Consider the following 20163-nt stretch of genomic DNA (forward strand, 5'->3'; position numbering starts at 1 on the left):
ATTCTCTCTCCCCCCCCCCAAAAAAAACTTTATTACATGGAAACATTTTGCTCCTAAATATCTGAGGTCATCACAAGGGGGGGGGTGTCTTTACTGTTGGTCTAAAGCAAGAATTATGATCAAAGAGGAAGGCCATGGACTTTGGCACTCACAGAAACAAGTACTTAGGGTTCAGCTGTAAGGAAGGATGCATACCACAGGTTTGGCCAGATGTGATTTTGTATTAAACTGGGGCAAAATTATTCACCCATCCATCACGTGAACAGGAAGCACTGCCCTCATGATGATGTGGCATCATCACATTTTATAGCTTTGACTGAATAGGATTACCAGAAGAAGCTCATTAAAGAAAAAAAGGAATGAAGTAGCATATCAGGAATAGAGGCCACTGTGAACAATAAACAATAAGATACACAATATGCTTTTGAAACAACTCACTTCGCTTTGAAAAACACCCTCCCTTTTGCACCCCAACATTTTTTTGTTGGGGGGGGGATTCAGGAAACTCCCACTAAATACTAGGGCAGCTAAAGCCCCCAATCTACTTGCCTCTGGGCCATGTGTGCCACACCTATGTCAGGAAAGCAGCATTCCATAAATATATGTGTTTTTAGTCACATCTCATCCTAATTCAGAAGACTCTGAATTTCAAAGAAGGGCCATGTTTCAGTCGTTGTCTTGTTTCAGAAGTTCAAATTAGGTAAGTTCACCTTTAAATGTGAACTGAATCAGATGCCCTCCCAGCCCTAGCCATATGTTCTAACAGTTAGCATCTTCCGGAAAAAATACACACATACACGTGCTTCTGGGGGGGGGGATGCAGGGGGCACCTACCATTTTGTGAATCTAAGTTTGGCCTCATTGAGGGGCAGTATTTCAATATGAGTAGGTAAATGAGAGTACCCTGAAACATCTTTTTTTTAAAAAAGCACTGTGTGTGTGTGTGTGTGTGTGTGTGTGTGTGTGTGTGTGTGTATCACCACAGAGCACCTTACTAAGGGGAGTAAACAGTGAAAATTTTAGTTTAAAAGTTAAAAGCAACTCTTCAATATATTCAAAAGGAAATCAGCAATAAACTAAAAACGGATTAAAACACACATCTACGTATCTTGGTAGACATGCCTAAACAACATTGTTTTTAGCAGTGAAGGCACTTGCCTGATGTCAATAGGCAAGGAGTTCCAGAGTGGAGCTTCCGCCACACAAAAAGACTGGTTCTTACAAATGTGAAATGGGTGTTATGTAGCACTTGTAGCAGTGCCAGTCCTGCAGATCGAAGCATCTGATGAAGTGGACACTGGCTCCTGAAAGTTCACGCCATATTAAATTTGCCAGTCCATAAGGTGCCCAAAGACACTTTGTTGTTGTAGGTGATACCCAACCTTATGGGTTTCTTGTATCTGCATTGTGTTACTTTCCATGATATAAACACACAGATGCTCATTCCTGCCTATCCATTTCTATAGCTAGTTCAGGATATGATAGGTTTTAAAAAATCAACACACAACAAACAAATCTACCCATGGGGGGGGGGGGTGGGTGCAAACATACAAGAGAGGGCTAAGCAGAAACAATTGCAAATTGTTACATTACCAGTTAACTTCTCTTGCAACTTAATACGGGGTTTTTGTTTAGCCAGTTGTGGGTGTGTATGCAGGACACATTTATCTCTCAATCTGTTTATCTGTCTCAGAAGGTTAGGGATCAAATTCAATGTAAAATGTTGAACTTTAACAGAATGATTCCTCCCCTTCCCGATATCCAATTTAGCCAAGCAGGAGTTTAGTTTTTAAAAAATAATAAATGATTTTTTAAACAGACATTTCACAGATGCCTGATAAAAAACTTTAATAGAACCTTTGAGCCAGAAACTCCTATAATTCAACCCCTGAACTTTTGAACAACAATTTTATTTAGAAAGTTGACTTATCCATAAGTAAATAGGATACAGTGTGGATGAAGTACAAGGGGAATGGGAGGCAGTTATTAGATTTATAAGCACAAAAGCCTCACTGTTTCAGACAGTGGAGACTCAGCAGTTACTGTACCTTTCAAAACTAATATGTAACCATATCTGTTTTAAAAGAGTGATTCATATTACTCCAAAATGCATGAGAAACTCTTTCTCATACCCACCACAGGAAACTTGAGCCTGATTTTAATAAGCTTCAATTGGAATGTGGCCTTTGAAAAAGTAGTGCATTTGAAAAGATGGAACATTAAATTTTGTAATGATGTAAAACATCTTCAATTTTTGACAGGACAATGGTGCTTATTGTGCTTTATGGGCCCAGTGGTGATTCAAAGGTCACTTTGTATATGACTCCACAGACAGGGGCAGCAGTGAATGAAAATTAGGTTACATGTGATCAGCTTTATTATTAATCAGATGAAAATGGATTTTTAACATTTTTCTAATGAGCAACAGAAAAAAAGAAGACAATACCACAGAGGAAGCTCCACGAGGGTTCAGCGAGACATTAAAAAAAAAAAAAAAAGCACAATGGACACATCTAAGCTAATGGGCATTAAATCTCGAAATGCTTAAATATGATCTCCCGGAATAAAAAAAGAAAAGAAAAGAAAGCCCACTGCAGAGTTCTATGTTGTAAATACAGAAGAAAATGCTAGAATACCTACTGTAATTTACAATCCCTGTCCTTTGTTTATAACTAACCAATGGGCTGATTTCTCCTTCCAGTATATTATGATTGCAATGCCCAATTGCCCTGTATGGCTAACGGGGGGTGTCAGCACTTCCGTGATAAATCCTGGCTTCTTTCCCCTCCCCTCCAACTTGGAGTTTATAACTCAGCTGTAAAAATGCCGCCCAGGCTCAGACTTGGCATGCAAGGCCTCTGCCACGGAGCGGGTTCGTTTTAGCCCTCCCTGCCCCAAATGTCTATTGTATCAGTCCGGCATTGCAAGAATGTGATGTACAATTTAAAACTTTACTAGCTTGGAAAATAATGCACACGGTTAACTTCTATAAACAGCATTTGATATCTGAAGCTCAACTCGGGCAAAACAAACAAATATAGCTCTGCCCCAGATAAAAATGAAGGTTGAGTATTAACATTTTCTAAATGCTTTTACGAGGATGGCTCCCACACTGAGCCATATGGGCTCATATTGTTTGTTCATGGAAACATGGAATGTACATTGCATGGAATTGGATGTTAATTTAAAAATTGGAATTTACGGGGGGCAAGAACAACCCTTGCACCAGTTACTTGCCCCGATGATAGAAGAAGGCCATTATTATTATTATTATTATTATTATTATTATTATTATTATTATCAGCAAAACTCTGTAGGCCAACTGTGGCACTCTTACATATTGCACTGCTGAAGTAAATGTTGAGTAACATGCAACATACAAACATTAAAACATAAGAAGAGCCAACAACCCTGTGAGGTAGGTAAGTCTGTGACTTGCTCCAACTCATCTACTGAGCTTTGTGGCCAAGTAGAGATTTGAACCCCAGCCTCCCAGGTCCTACTCCAAACATGCCTCTGTAGGAATGCACTTCTGCTGTACCATAGGACTATTTTCTCTTCACCCCATGGAGTATTTCCTTAGCTTCTTTACCTGGTTCCCTGGATGTCCTGGTGCAGAAGCAAAGCAGCAACTGCCACCAAGAAATACACCAGCTCAAAAAACCTCAAAGGGACCTTTCAGCAGCATTTGGGCAACTGTGGAATGGAAAATGGCCAGTTGTCTAATGGCAGATCATGTTCGGCATTTACTTCCAAGCTTAGGAATGCAAGGGCACCAAAATGGCAGCATGGACAGCCAGATTGGCTCCCCTGGTGGGTTACCTCCTGTTATTCTCCTTCTTCCCCACATGAGTTGCTCAGAAACTGTCTGTCACCAAAATTAATTTATGGCCAAATTTCACCCAAACAGTTAGTGCCCACCTCCTCCTTCCAATCACAATGCTAAAGGAGGGGGGGGGTTAGATCATTTCCCAATTGCTGTGTCTCCATATTTTGCTAAGGCTTAAAACATGTGGATTTTGTACTCAAGATATCCATATCCCGTTCCGCCCATTAGGAATCTACCCCTCCATATTTCTGATGCATGCTCCTTTAAGATAAAACAGAGAACTAGAAATAAAATACAGAGAAGATGCTGCACTGCTCTGTGATTATTAAAGTAAATAGCCATGTAAAATTTGTGTAGCATATTGGCACGAGCTCCTGCCATCCTGAAGCATTTTTCTAAAATTAGTTAATTAGTGCACGCACCTCAAATTTAACTTGCTTTATGCATGAGAATAAAAAAAAAGGGTTGTAAGGTATTTAGCTATTTTTGCCTTTTTGTGAGTCGCTTTTGGTGCATATCTTCGTACATTTGGGAGAAATGTAGTTTTACAGAGAAGCCATTTACCATTCTTAATATTTCATCTATCACACACTGACTTTTCAGAAGATTTTGAAAAGGGAGAAGATAAGAAGAGGCCGCTAGATCAGTCCAATGGCCCATCTAGTCCAGCATCCTGTTCTCAGAGTGGCCGACCAGATGCCAGTGGGAAACCAGCAAGCAGGATTGGCGCACAAGAGCAACTCTCCCCTCCTGTGGCTTCCAGCAACTGGTATTCAGATGTGTTACTGCCGTCCACTGTGGAAGTGTGGCTAGTAGCCCTCTATAATCCACTCCTCCATGACATTGTCTAATCCTCTTTTACAGCCATCCAAGTTGGTGTCCATCACTGCCTCCTGTGGGAGTGAGTTCCATCAATTAAATGTGTGCTGCAAGAAGAAGTCTATTCTTTTATCTGTCCTGAACCTTCCAACATTCAGCTTCATTGGGTGTTCAAGAGTTAAGGTGTTACAAGAATGAGAAACTTTTCTCTAACCCACTTTCTACATCATTTTACAAACTTCCATCATGTCCCTTCTTACTCATCATTTATCTAAACTAAGAAGTCCCAAATGCCGCAAACTTTCTTCATAGAGGATAGTAGCTTCATAGAGTGGTACCTCGGGTTAGGTACTTAATTCGTCCGTTCTTAACCTGAAACTGTTCTTAACCTGAAGCACCACTTTAGCTAAAGTGGCCTCCCGCTGCTGCTGCGCTGCCGGAGCACAATTTCTTTTCTCATCCTGAAGCAAAGTATCTTAACCTGAGGTACTATTTCTGGGTTAGCAGAATCTGTAACCTGAAGCATATGTTACCTGAAGTGTATGTAACCCGAGGAACCACTGTATTTGATGTGCGAGAGAGAATTTCTGTATGAAAACAGAAGCTATTTAATATGTATGTATGTATGTATGTATGTATGTGCATATCTTATCTGTTTGCTCCAGGAGAATACCATCTTGATCCAGGAAAGCAGGAGGACAGCAGCCTAAAAGAATTGATGGTGCTGATCAATGGTTGGAAGAAGGAAAAGTCCAGGTGTGGTATCTGACTAATGAATCTCCTCCATCTCCCCACTCCCCTTACAATCTGTTCTAGGGGTTCCCCCAACCCTCTGGAGCAGGTCTGAGGAAGGTGTGAGGCATACTGGGGGAGGATAGAGGGTAAGTTCCATTATGCAAGCATAAAGTCCTGCACTGATAAGACATTGTATCATTCTAAGTTCTACTCAGTGAAATCAATAGGCACAAGTAATTAAGTCCATTACTTTCAACAGGTCTACTCTGAGTAGGATATAACTGCAGATTTGTACCCTCCCTGCTCCTATGCTATTCACTGTAAGTGCTGATCAATGAGAAGATTGGTTCAGGACCAAGGAAAATGAGAGGCTGAAAGATTGGCCAGTTATCCCTTTCAGATCATCGGGTGATCAGCACCATCAGAATCAATTGTGCTTCATCTGCAGACTGAAAGCAATAACAACAGCAAATACTGGTTGTTTTCGATAGATTGATTTCTCTTCCAGATATGGGGCAAAAAAGCAAATGTTGGAAACCTCTGCTCCCATTTCTGTTGGAATTGTCCAACATCCCTGAGAAGAACTGGGATGGTTTTAGGTTGGTCCGAAAAGAGCTGGAATGACATTGCATCTCATTCAAGCCCACTTCAAGTACTGATATAAAGTGATGAATAAATAATTTTAATTAATGAGTCAACAAGAGCAATTATCAGCCGATAATTTCTTCTCTCCTTTGCCCCAGGTTCCTATATTAACTTATTTTGTTTAGCAAATTCCCATCATGAATTAAAAGTGTTATAATTAACTGGTTAAAATGTTTAGGGTATTTCTTATTCTTATTAAAGGAAACATTTCATAAACAAAGGAAAAGGGTCTAATTAATATGTTCTTAAAATATAGGGGTTTTAATCCAATTCGGAGCACTTAACAACAAAGTACAGAGAAAGACAGATGAAATTATGTTCTGACTCTGTACAGTGAATAAGCCCAATGGGAACCTCTGTATATAGTTATCAGTGGCAGTTAAATCTGCTTAGGAAAGCAACAAGTCCTTTGTTCGGTTGACAACAGTTATTACAATTAATTCATTCTGTGATTGGTACTTGCGCTGAGTGACAAGGTGTTATTTTACCTCTGTAAAAGTTAAAATGGTAATACCTACATGCGAAATAACACAGCAAGCTTGCTATCACTCATGGAATAAAAGAAATGTGAGGCTCCTGAAGGGCTTTTTGATCACCATACCTAAATTTCCCAATGTTCCTTTGGATTTGAAGCTCTTGGGCTCTCCTCCAAAGAAACTCTTTTCAAAGTTTTGAAAGATGGGAGGAATATGGTGGTGGAACGAAAAGGTTCAGGAGCAGAAGAACGCAAGAAGAGTCTTGAAGATTCAGATCAAAGGTCCAACTAGTCTGGTATTCTGATTCTCACAGCTGCGGGGGCGGGGGCAGAGGAATTTGATTCAGTTCGCATTTATAGGTGGACTTACTGAAATCACACTTTTTTGGGGGGGGAGGGGAATTGGTCCGAAAAACAGCCGTCCTTTGAAATCCACTCTTCTTTGAACTTTGCAATGCAATTCTCCAGTCAAGTGATGTTCAGGGTGTGGGTGTCATACGTTAGGGTAAAATGTACCTCAGAAGCATATTATAGTGAAAATAACATACAAAATTGCAATATATTTGGGGAAATGGCGGTCAAAACTGCATACAAAAATATGTTTATTAGGGGGGTGCCATAGATCAGGCTTCCTCAGACTCGGCCCTCCAGATGTTTCGAGACTACAGTTCCCATCATCCCTGACCACTGGTCCTGCTAGCTAGGGATCATGGGAGTTGTAGGCCAAAAACATCCGGAGGGCCAAGTTTGAGGAAGCCTGTCATAGATGGTTGCTGAATTGTAAAGAATTGAATTTTAGAAACTTGGAGGCCTGAAATTGACAGCTTTTTTTCTTTCTATCCCTACCCACTGTGGCTATCCAGATTCCTCAGGAAAGCCCAGCACAGAGCATGAAGTCAACAACACTTTGCTGTTATTCTTTCTCAGTAGCTAGTATTTAGTGGCATATTGTTCAGAAAGCATTTGTATACTTTATCATCCATGAATTGTCTAGTTCACCTCTAGAGTCATCCAGGCCATCAACACACCTTCCAACAGTCAATTCCATAAATCCATTATATGTCATGTGAAGAAAGTATTCCATTTGTCCTGAATCTCCTACCAGTCTGTTTAATGGCACGAACTCTGGTTCAAGTATTATGGGAGAGGAAGAAAAACTACTCTCCTGAGCTGCAGTTTGATAATGGCACTGGATATAAATCAAAGAGCTACAATCTCCCAACTGGTTTAACAATCAAGTCCTCAATCCCTCTTCCCATGAAACTCTGGGAATTTGTAGCTTCATGTGGGGAATAGGGGTCTGCCAGAAACTCTTGGCACCACTTTCAAACTACAGTTCCCAGGATTCTTTGGGGAAAACCATGGCTGTTTGAAGTGTTACAATAGTGATTTCAATGTATGGTGCAGATGTGACCTCTGTCTACTTTTTCTACAACAGGCAAAAGAAGTCAAAGACTTTGTTTGTTAAAAAAGTAGCAGGTGTGTGCAGCAGCCCCTGAGTTGCAGCATACTCTGAACTGAACTTAAAGTGCAATTTTATGTTGTCCAAATTAATCTGATTTCCCCTATAGTTAGCAACAGCAAACGGCATCAATCTGTTGGCTGTTGTAAATATGTACAGCGTAATTGGAATGCACTGCTGTCCGCATTTCAGTTCATCTTCAATTGCATCAATCTGTGTCTGAAAATAGGAAGATCAAACAACTTTGGTACATGTTGCTTGTGAATTCCCCCCCCAAAAGTATGCTTAGCTGAAATTCAGATGTATGACTTTCAACAAACTATTCAGCTCCCAAATTCTTCTCTACTTCTACACGTTATCTTCCCTGAGAGATAAGCATGTGTGCATAGGATCTGTGTCTCTTCCAGATTGTAGTAGTAATTTTATCAATTTTGTCACAGCATCTCCATCCATTTTTATTTCCGGGGCGGGGGGGGGGGGGACCCTGCCCAACTCACCCTGAACATTCAGACATTCTTTTGGTTTCATTGGAACATTTTCTGAGTGGCAAAGCACTGTGGGTAAATGACTGCCAAGATCGTTAAAAAAATCCCTAGAATATTGTCCAGATAGTCAGATTCCTGCAGTGTTAGCAAATGACAAATAATCATTATCTCTGGCTACTTCTGAATATATCTACTTTTATTCTCCATTAAGCCTTGCTAAACCATCGACTTAAGAGAGAATCATTATAAATCCCCATTTTGAATTTTTTTTTATTAGTCGTATTTATCACCTTCCCAAAATCAATTCTGCATTTTTAAATTAAAACAAATGACTATTTGCACTGTAATCAATATGAGTATGCAATGGCACTTTAAAACTGGGTTGTGTGGGAGGGGGAAATAAAAAAAAAATAGAACACCAAGAAATATTCTTCTTTGGCTGCATCACTCCAATTTCAATATAATTCAATATTTAATAAATAGAATCCTCTGTGTCTTTGTAGGGAAACATCATAAAAAATGCAAAAGGTTTCATGGTCTCCAATAAACTTGTAGGAAACAAAGTGTTTCCATCTCCCTCCATAAATACTGCAACCCCCGTGCTGTTTGAGATGCGGCCCCCTCACCCGTTTCCAGGCATGAGAGTTTGCTTGCTCTGATTATGTATAAGAAAAGAGGTATGCATATTTAATGACGCTGGTAACTGAACACTACCTATGAAACCCCGAAAAGCAAGGGGTTTTTTTGGAGGGGGGAGAGACGGAGAGAATCAGCCGTCTCTTTTAAACTTTGGTGGCTTGATGTTTTCAAAAGGGCACAAAAAGCAAAAGCTTATATAATACCTAATTTGTACATCTGTGGTTTCCCCTCTGACTCGTGCAGGCTCCATATGTTTTTAATTATCATAATAGCCTTAAAGAACCTGTTCAATGGGAAACACACATGATCTTTTTTTTATTGTTGGCCTGTAATTTAAACAGTTTTAACAGAAAAGGTCTGGCTGTAAGGGAGTGACGAGCGCAAAGGTCTAAGAACCCTGTTATTGACCTCTGGATGTGGGAGTTAAGAATCCCACCCACAGAGGTGGGACTTTATTCTCCCTTCCCTGACAGAAGTAATTGGTCACATGTGAAATGATTTTTCAGGACCTGGAAAGGGATAATCTCCCATCTCAAATGACTCAGTGTTTCAGGCAGAGGCTGACACAATAGGACTAAGGTCTATAAATATTATCGCACAACCAATCTATGTTTTCTTCTGAAACTCTGCGACTGATACGACAGCCAAACCTCTCTGAAAATTCAGAAGCTATACATCCCACCAATTCTCATTAGCCGTTGCCCTTTCAAATAGCACAGGATTGATTCCCTCCACCCCTTTTCCTTCTAGAAAAGCCTTGCACATTTCCTACTTTTGTCTACTGAAAATGGTCAGATATCGTTGGCACTGGAATTGAATTTAACAAGTTCAGTTCATGCTGATTCCGGGACTACTAAACACATAATCAGTCCCATAATGTTATTAATTATCATTCAAGCGGCAGCCTTTGACATCGCCACGTACCCACAACTTCCCTTAGCCTGCACCGCTAAGTCAAATATAAAACCATTGGCATGAAAGGGGAAAAGGCCACAGTCCTATGAACAACACAGAAATTGCAAATAAGCAGGCACTGAGCAAACACTTGTGCATGGAAAACAGAGGGAGAAAAGACAGACCTCTGCGTTCTGCAAGTCAGAAATGTTTCAAGTTGTAATATTCCACCACTTCAGTTCATCTACCCGGTAATTAGAGGGGGAAAGTTGAAGTAAATTGCTGCGACAAGATGTTTAGGTCAGGAAAGTAGGCACAGCTGAAGGTTTGAGAAATCAACTGGTATAGTTTCTCCATCAGACTGAATGGGCTTCAGTTGTTCCAGAAAACACACAAAAGGGAGCTATGTCCAAGGACTGCTGTCCTGGCTGCAGGTCAAACCAATGCCTGGGAGATGTTTGCAGGATCTGGATTGGGGTCTCACCACTGTGCCTCCCTCCCCCAAGCGGTGGCACTGTTGGAACTGCCATAGCTCAGTGGTAGAGCATTGGCTTTGCATGCAGAAGGTTTCCAGTCTACTTTGCCTCTTCTACCTCTGTATTATATTTCTATATTGTAAGTTGCTCGGGGCAAGGACTGTCTTATTTTAAGTGCCATAAACACTGAATATAATATATGTAACATGCAGAATATCAGATCAATAAGAAAGATCTTGGTTTGTGCGGGCATCACCAGGTTGCGTGTTGAGTCCCACAATTGCCACCCCCCAATAATTCACACTTCACACATCAATATTTGTTTAGGTTTTTGGCATAATTTTGGCCACAACTTTATTCAATACAAAAATGTGAGTGGTTGCTTAGGCATTGGTTATGACTATCTGTCCTTGCCCTCAAGGACAGAGCTGGCATTTCCGGACACCAGCGGAAGCCTTAGTGGGAAACAAGTATTGGGTGAGAATGAAGCTGGGCATCAGTCCCTCACTTCTCACCCTCATGTTCCTTTGGGGCTTGCACGGCCCAAGTCCGATGCCAGGGACAAGGACGAAAGAATGGCAAGCCCCTGGATTCCTTTAATGGAATTCCCTTCGCATCATTTGGAGGGGCAGGCACTTACCCCTCCAAGCACCACTTTAACCAATGCCTAACCGCCAACCTTACAAGTTGTGACGATTTGCTACGCAGTAGGCGAAAACCAAATGGCCCCAGCCAATCCGCCAGATGGCAAAATTCCTACTGTGCCCCCGCACCAAGGCAGACGACACCATGACAGGCATAGCAAGGTCAAGCGATCCAGAGAACCCCCCTATTAAAGGGAGGGAGGGCGGGTGATCCGAAGCAAAACGGCCAAGAGGAATTCCAACCTCTGGCCCCTTATATTTATAGACTCTAACCCCTCCTCTGAATTTGGCAACATCCAAACTCCCCAGCAACCCAATCTTAACCCTTTAGAAGGCTTGGGTTCTCTCCAAATCTGCCTAGTCATGGCAGGGTGGCATGTTTCCCCAACCGCAACACGTGCTCTCTGGCTAGGGATAACACGCTTTGGGTTGGAAGAAAGCCAGGAGGGCTACTGCCCATCAGTGTAGATGGGACTGAGCTAGGTGGACCTAGGAGTCAGCTTCCTACGTTCACTGGGACCAGTTACAGCAGCAAGGAAGCGGATGCCACCATAGGAAGGAGTTAATCCTCCTCCCCCCTTTTGTAGCAGTTCCAAAAGAAAGGTTGAAGGCTAACAGTGAGGATAGCCAGACACCGCTGTAGAATTTGCCATCCTTTGCTCCATCTTTGCTGGATCTGAGGCTGTTGGACTATGATGCATCCAAAGTATGATGCCTCTTTATAGATCAGAGTCTGTAGAAGTGTTGGATTAGAAAACATTCTGTTATGATCCACTGCTGCCAGAAAAAGATATCAGATCAAGATATCAGATAGATAAGAAATCAAGGTGATTTAAATCTGAAAGAAAAAGCTGGTTTAAACCACTGAGTCGTTTTGTGGTGGTGAAAGTTTTCAAAAGCATCTCCAGTAGGGTTGCCATATTTCAGTAAGTGAAAATCTGGACAAAAAAGTAGTCGAGCTTTTCTTAGTTTTGCCCAAAGTTATGGAGCATTTTGAGCAAAATCATTTTTGAGCTTTATTAAAGTAAATTCACCAAAAACAGCACTGCCGATTTTCCGCCTGGACACTGCTTCAGAAAAGCAGTATTCCAGGTATGTCCAGGAAATTCTCTACAAATGGCAACCCTAAAATTTTCCAGGTCTGAGTATTTGCAAATGTGTGTATAATAAAGTGTATGGGGATAATCAAAAGATTAAAATATCAGAATCAAGGTTCAAATACGAGATTTTGTTGCCACATTCTTTGGGAAATTAAATGCATTGACCCCATCCCTTGTATCTTTTCTTTATTATATATTTATGGTAGACTGTGGCCCCTTATGTTTCTCACTTGCTCAAGGCCCTAAAACCTCGATCCTTGCATAATTGAAGCATTTCTAGATATGAAAACACACTCAAACAGATACACACATATAAATGCTCTGCTTCCCTGTTTACGATTCCCCCAACCCCAAACCCTTTTGAAAGTCTCCTCTAAATTTCTTTTAAAAAGAGATTACACCAGTACCACTGTGATCCCATCTGCAGAGGCAATGGCAACGCAATGCAGGAAGCATAAAACACCAAATTCCCACAGACGGCATCTGTCTTAGTACAAACAATGGGCCATTATCTTGTAAATAATTCTGATTAAACTCCAGGATTTTCCCCAAACAAACAGAAGGGGAACTGATGGTGAGACTGTAGCTAGTGAAAACGCCGGGCTCTTTCCTTTCTTTAGCGTTCACGTTTCAGGGCTACTATCTACTGGGAAGTTCTCCTGAGTGCCTGGATTCGTTTTCATGGGATTTGTGTAGGAGAACAACCATGTGAATTATAAGCCACACTGACACACACACACCCAGCCTTAGTCATTTCCATCATTTGGCTTCCCTAATATTTGTTTATTTTCACATATCTCTCTTCTTTCCTCCGTGGAGCTCAAGGTGGCATACACAGTTCCCTTCCTCTCCACTTATATCTTTGCCACAACCCTGTGAGGTAGGTTGGGTGAGAGGCTGTGGCTGGCCTGAAGTCACCCCGTGAGCCTCATGGCTGAGTAGGAATTTGAGCCCCAGTCTCCCAGAACCTAGGGACACGGGTGGCGCTGTGGGTAAAACCTCAGCGCCTAGGGCTTGCCGATCGCATGGTCAGCTGTTCGAATCCCCATGGCGGGGTGAGCTCCCGTCTTTCGGTCCCAGCTCCTGCCCACCTAGCAGTTTGAAAGCACCCCTAAGTGCAAGTAGATAAATAGGTACTGCTTTATAGCGGGAAGGTAAACGGCATTTCCGTGTGCTGCGCTGGTGCCGGCTCACCAGAGCAGCTTCGTCACGCTGGCCACATGATCCGGAAGTGTCTCCGGACAGCGCTGGCCCCTGGCCTGTTAAGTGAGATGGGTGCACAACCCTAGAGTCGGACACGACTGGCCTGTATGGGCAGGGGTACCTTTACCTTTACCTTACTCCCAGAACCTAGTCCAGCACACTGTTACACCACACTGGCCCACTTGCAGAGGTGGCAGTCATTCAATATACAATGACAAAGTCACTGTGGGTCAAAAAAGATGCAGCATTGATTCCATGGAGTTAACTGTGCAATCTTTTTAAGAAGTAAATAGCAGTCACAGGGAGAGTTGAGCTGCAGACGGTGGGGAGGAACCCCTTGCCATGACCCTGATAACAATCACACCCACACAAAAGATACCATTTGTCTCAAGAGAGAAGCTATTGGGGCGTGGGAAGCATTTCACTGGGACCATGGCAGGGAAGAGAATTAAGCTTTACCTCTCCAGTTCAGCAGTCCCTCATTCCTCAGCCCCTGTGATTGTGATTTATTTCTTATTATTTTTTTAATCATGCACATTGAATACATTCACATAATGAGTATCATTTTTGTTTTGACCGTGTCTATTTCCATATTCATCATTATTTGGGAAAATTTCATTTGGCCTGTTCCTCCCTATTTCCAATGTAATTGTGGAATAGTCATGCTTCCCAATAAAACTGTTACATCATCTATCTATCTATCTATCTATCTATCTATCTATCTATCTATCTATCTAATCACCAAAAAGGAATCCAATGCATGGTTGCTTTACTTTTAATCATTTAAAATATCTGCCAATGAGACTTTAGCATATCCTCTCTCTCTCTCTCTCTCTCTCTCTCTCTCTCTCTCTCTCTCTCTCTGTGTGTGTGTGTCTGTCTGTCTGTCTGTCTGTACACACACAGAGAGGGGGGTTTTTTGCAACAGAACTCACCAGCATGGAGCACAAACACCTCTCCCCACCCCCAGTCCATGGCCCCCATTTTGTGCTGTAACCCACCTCATTTTTTAATTATATATATATATTCCCTACACATTTTGGGGGGTGTTGAGAGGGGCCACTCTTGGTAGTTCTACCACCCTCAGACACCAAGGCAATCGCTGTGGCATTTCCTAGGTTGCGGAATTCCCTCCCCAAAGAGGTGCTACTGATACTTTCATTATAAAGTTATGAAGTTTCCACCTTATGCTGAAGATGCACCTCTTTATCGTGACACTTGTCACCTAAGATAAGTGTTTTCAGGTTCCACCCTATTCCTGAGATGGTAATTTGTTTCAACTGTTTTGAATATTGAATTTTAAATAGATGTAACTCGCCAATTTGCTCTTTTGAAGGATGTAAGAGGCCTCTACACAGGCCCAGCACCCAGAACACAGTTCACACAGCAGAAAGCATGTTGTCCTCAATGCTCTCAACAAGAAGTATGGGGTCATCTCCGCATAGCCACTCGATGCTAACAACTTCCCTTGGTTTCCAATCATGACCTATCTCAGAGAATATCCAGTCTTGGGAGAAGGAGCTTCCATCTCCATGTCATTCAGATGGTTCTCAAACATCTCCAAAGAAAGGAACACATTGGAGGTGGAGTGTTTGTGCTTTAGTAGGGCTTACAAAATGAACATATTGTTTGAATCAAGCCTCGTATTATAATTCTTGGTAGTCTTGATTCTTGATAGCCTTCTGTTTTATGGCATTTATCAGTATATAGGTGCTGTCACGAATAATAGAATAACTGCTGTACCATACCATAACTGCTTAAAAAAAGTATGATTTCTCAAACTTTCAAAGAAGCTCATACCTAGGTCAGGTGTGAAAGCTCTAAAAGCAGCAATTCCCAAATGACTTCTGCCTAGATGTTTCCATCATTTAGGAGTCATAAAGCCTTCCTGCCTCCTGTCTTACTATGTTTGGGTCAGGATAGTTTTAAGTCTCCTCTCTCTGTGTTGTGATTGTGTGCCACCCACAGAGGTTATCTGAAGACTACTACAAGAGAGTAAGCTTGCTGTAATTTGAGCTGGCCTATCACCTGCTACTTAGGTTCATCCGATCTCTCATTGAAATCCATTGACTTTCAAGAAAATCACAGTGTCTCCATCCTTTCCAGTGGTGGCTGGTGTCCACTGAGACTGATAGAGTGTGAAACAGAAGGTCAACTGTAGGGGGCACCAGACCATTGATGGGCAGAGTCAACTAATTCTAGTTTTGTCTACATTCTCCTCCTTAATGAGTTCCACACGAGACACACTGAGACTAAGGAGAAGTCTAATAGGCCATGCCACCCCTTGAATTGGTTACAATAAGGATCTTGAGTGGGGGCTAGCTTTGGGCAGATTGAGGTTGGTGGGACAGTGTCCCATTCAATATAATGGACCGGTTGATGCTCCTGTCTTGAGTTGTTTCCAAGTACACCTGTGTGATGCCTTCTCTCTTTCAAACCTATCCTTAAAGTCTTTGCACAACCCCTTTGTCCCCATGGCTATTTGTTCTTCCAAACTTTTGCAGGAATCATTTATGTTGTTCTGGGGTTTAAGATTGTTTGTACTGTAAAGCTACTTGTTCAGTGTATCCAGTGAAACTTTCTTGTATTTTAACTGGTTTTTGACAATTAATTTTAAGTGATATGTTATCTGCATGCTGCAAACCACTTTGAGGTCACAGTGTAACAAAAAATAGTCGATCAACACTAGGTACACCAAACCTAGGTAGGTGTAATAGAAATGAAGCACATTCTTCTGTTTATCCCTGCCTCCTCTTCATCTGTGCTGAATTCTTATATTGTAATTTACTTGGCACAGCGACTATCTTCTTTTAAGGCTATGCACATGGATGGCAATATATGGAGGGTATATATTAGCAGATCAATAAGTAAAAATCTTAATGTGCTGTTGTTGCAATAAACAGCTATGACTCCATCTCCAGGCCACTATAAGCAAGCTAATGCTATATCCTAAAATGAACCCATCGCTCCCATTGACATCACTCAAAACTTGCACTGCAGCCAGACCATCCTGCTTAAGATTAACTGAAATGAATGGGGTCCCAACATCAAGTAAACCAGTTATGAATGGGTGGTGTGTTCATTGACAATGGATCGCAGTAGTCCAACCCACAGAGAACGTGCCTGGCCCAGAAAAAAGGGTTGTCGTTTCAAATATTGGATCTCATATGTGGCTTATATAAATCATATGCCTATAATTTGCTAAAGTGCCAAAGGTCACAAGGGAAAAGGATGCAATCTGTCCATTTCGGGGGGGGGGGGGTCCTAAGAGCTTAAAACTGACAGCAAGTTATATTCCTAATTCAGTGCATAGATAAGAAAGTAGATGTGTCACAAGGTAGTCTTTAGGATGGCAAGTCATCTCACATGAGGAAAAATGATCATGAGGATGAACAGTTTGCATTGTAGCCAACTAAGTTCTACTGAGATTAGACTCACTGAGGATATTGTTTCTTAGCCATGCCCATTATTTTCAATGGGTCTACTCTGAGTAGGACTAGCATCAGATACCACCTTTTATCAGGAATGATTCAGCATTTTCCCCAGTACAATCCCTCCCTACTTCCCTGATCTTTCAACTTTTACAAGACATAGCCGAGATTTAAAGTTCACAACTCTGCTGAATCCAAAGGTCAGCAGTTGTAACAGAAATCTTGTGTTCACAGGTTGTTAACGTGTTTGTAATTCCCTCCTGGTCAATGTATCATGTATGTCTGAAGTTCCAAAAATATTCCAATTAGGTTGCTGTTTCTTCTGAAGTGCCTTAAATATTTGAATTTGTAACGAAATTTGGTTGTTGTTTTTTTGTAATGCTCAGAACATGCTGTTATGTTGTCCTGGCTAATGCAGAATTTTATTTAATTGCAAAGCTTGTGGAAATCTGAGCCAATGAACCACATTGTTTTAGGAAGCAGGAATAATCAAGATATATAAATGGAAGTATCGAATAGAGCAAAAACCTTCATGGAAAGGGAAGTCCATGGAGACCATGGAAATAAACCAAGGTTTCTATCGCGGGCACATTAAGTTGGGAGTCAATCTTATTGAACTTAGTGGGATTTGCTTCTGAATATACATCCATAGGTCTGGGCTCAACATCTTGGAGACCTGACAGGACTGAACTCATGAAGCACTCCATGATGGTGAGAGAGTTGGTAAACAGGAAGTGTGTTTAATTCCAAACTGTATGAACTCCAGATATAACCAAGTTGGGTTAGGGTGTTCCATCAAGATTCTGGATCACACATTAGAGCTTATGCTACATCAAAGTTACTAGATTCTCTGTATTTATTATTATGCATTTTCCCAGAACTCCAACGATCCATAAGATCAAAAGTGTTTATTTCTGAACAATACTACCCAATAAAAATAAGACACTTATTCTATTGTGGACTTTGAAATCATGATGGAATGCCTTGTGGAAGCCTCTAATGTAAGAAAGCTGTGGTACACAAGTCACATCCTCTGAACTGAACTGATGGACTCCAATATACAACTAGGCTGTGGTTCTTTGAGATGTGCCAAAGGGTTTGTGTGTGCAAAGGGGGATTTACATTGGTTTATATGCCTTGAACAGCAGGTACTCTCATCACACCACATCACAAACTGTTCTGGAATCTCCAGTCTCCAATTCCAAAAGCAATTTTTACCTTGTAGTAAGGGGTCTGCATGACAAGCAATCTACGCTCAAGGCATCCTTGGGTTTACAGACCTAACTGTGCTGTCCTACTGCAAGCATTTTAAGCAACCTAGTTTAGGATGTTCATTGCCAACTCATATTGTGAGTTCCAGTGACACAGCGGCAGTGTCGGGTGAACAGAATCAATGTCTATGTTTGCTAGGGATAGGTGAATCTGTGAGTTTCAAGTTATCTCGGGTTCTAATTTTTTAATTATTAAGTTCAGTTTTCCACATTTCCATATGAGTATGCAAAATAATTTTACAAATGCCCATGAACATTTATCAGCAAATTTACCCTAATATGCACATTTCTGCATGCAATTTTGCCTAATGTATGCATTTTTGCAACATAATTTTCCTAATGCATTTTTGCATGTGATTTTCACTGATATGTGCATTTTATACACATTTTGCTCCAGTATATGCATTTCTGTGCACTTTGATGGGCTGAAGTAATGTATTGCAAAATTTGGAGAAATGAAAATTTTGAAGAGTGGAGGTGTCTGCCACCTGAGAAGCACTCTTGATCTGCAAGTTGTTCACTTTGTGTGTGTTTTTAAACAAGTCTGCATTAAACAGCCATTCACTAAAACCAATGGCCCTGCCTCTAGCCACAAAGCATTTATACCTTAAGAAGGCCGGAACAATAACTGCAGTGTCTGTTACATATTGCAAAACAAGGTCCTTATACAATGGTGGCATAGCCTTCAACACTAGTGATGCGGCTTCAGCTGTAGCATTACAGAGTCAGATGTGATAGTGGAGACCTCAAATTATGCTGCTCACACAAATGTCCTTTTGTCCTGTTGGGACATCATCTCACCACTGTTATTCCCATGGGATACAGAGAGTGTTCTCCTATCTGAGTGCAAAAAGTATACATATGAGGCTATAATTCTTCCAGCCTGGATAACTATTTAAAGTTGTAACTTTCTTCTGACTTTGAAAATGTCTGTTGGGTTGTGTGTGTGTGTGTTTTAAAGAGTTCCTAGTGAGGGGAAGTGCCGTCAGAGAGAGGGAAACAAAGAGAGAGAACAATCTCACAGTGAGTCTGGATAAATGTTACAGTTATCTCACAAATGCTGTATTATTTCCAAGCATTCCAAAATAATATAATTGTTCTACTGGTGAACTACAGATTTTTCTCAGTATGACACAGAACACTCAAATGTCAGGTCCTGACTCATGGTGTTTGGAAGGCATAAACAAAAAACTACCAATATGTTATTCAAAAGTGACAACATTAAATTATATATTAGTGAGAGGGACTGGATGGAGGGATGATCTGTTTGGTATACAAGCAATTGAGAAAAAGTCTCCAGTTGGGATCAGGCCTAGGAAAGACTCTTTCTGGATAACCACTGTCTGTCAGTACTGGTCAGCCTTCCTCAGTCTGGTGTGCTAGATGCTGGAGAACTCACGTCTTTCATCATCCCTGGTTGTTGGCTATGTTGGCTGGAGCTGATGGAGGCTGTAGTCTCTTGAAGGGCACCAGGTTAGAGAAGCCCAGTATAGGCAATATTGGTCTAGATGAGCAATTGGTCTGGCTCACATAAGGCAGCTCTATTAGGTCCTTCTAGAGCTGCCAGGTAGCAACCTAGAGATTCATAGGATGCCCTTAAAATTGCCTGTGGAGAATGAAATAAGGAATATGTAGTTCATCTTGCCTTTGAACTTCTTCCTCTTCACCAGCAGCTGTAGCAAATAAGGCTTCACGTGTGCCCCACAGAAGGAAGGGCAATGGGGAGAACCTGGAGATGAACAAGTGTAAGAAGCCAATGCTCAGGCAACTCCCACTTCATCTGGCATAAGGTGGGTTTTTGGTGTGTGGCATGGGAACCCTAAATCCAACTGTGTTATCTTTGATTTACATCAGTTAAAAAAGATGCACATCTCTATGATACACTTCAATATGTTCCTCTTCAGCTAACCAACCGTTATATCGTAGATGAACAAAAGATGCACTGGTGGCTTTTCACTTGAACAAATTCGTCTTTTCATTCAAGGAATTAAAAAAAAAGAAAGAAAGAAGAAATGAAATCCCAACCAGTTGCACTACCCAGTTTCCCTGTAAAAC

General features: G+C 41.4%; 1 protein-coding gene across 5 annotated transcripts in view; it reads right to left on the reverse strand.

Moving 5' to 3' along the window:
- ZNF536 (zinc finger protein 536) overlaps positions 1-20163 on the reverse strand; it is a 450709-nt gene that overhangs the window by 135579 nt on the left and 294967 nt on the right. The window lies entirely within an intron of this gene.

The sequence above is a fragment of the Podarcis liolepis genome (genome assembly GCF_965112155.1).
Source record: "Podarcis liolepis genome assembly, chromosome: 7".
Lineage (NCBI taxonomy): Eukaryota > Metazoa > Chordata > Lepidosauria > Squamata > Lacertidae > Podarcis > Podarcis liolepis.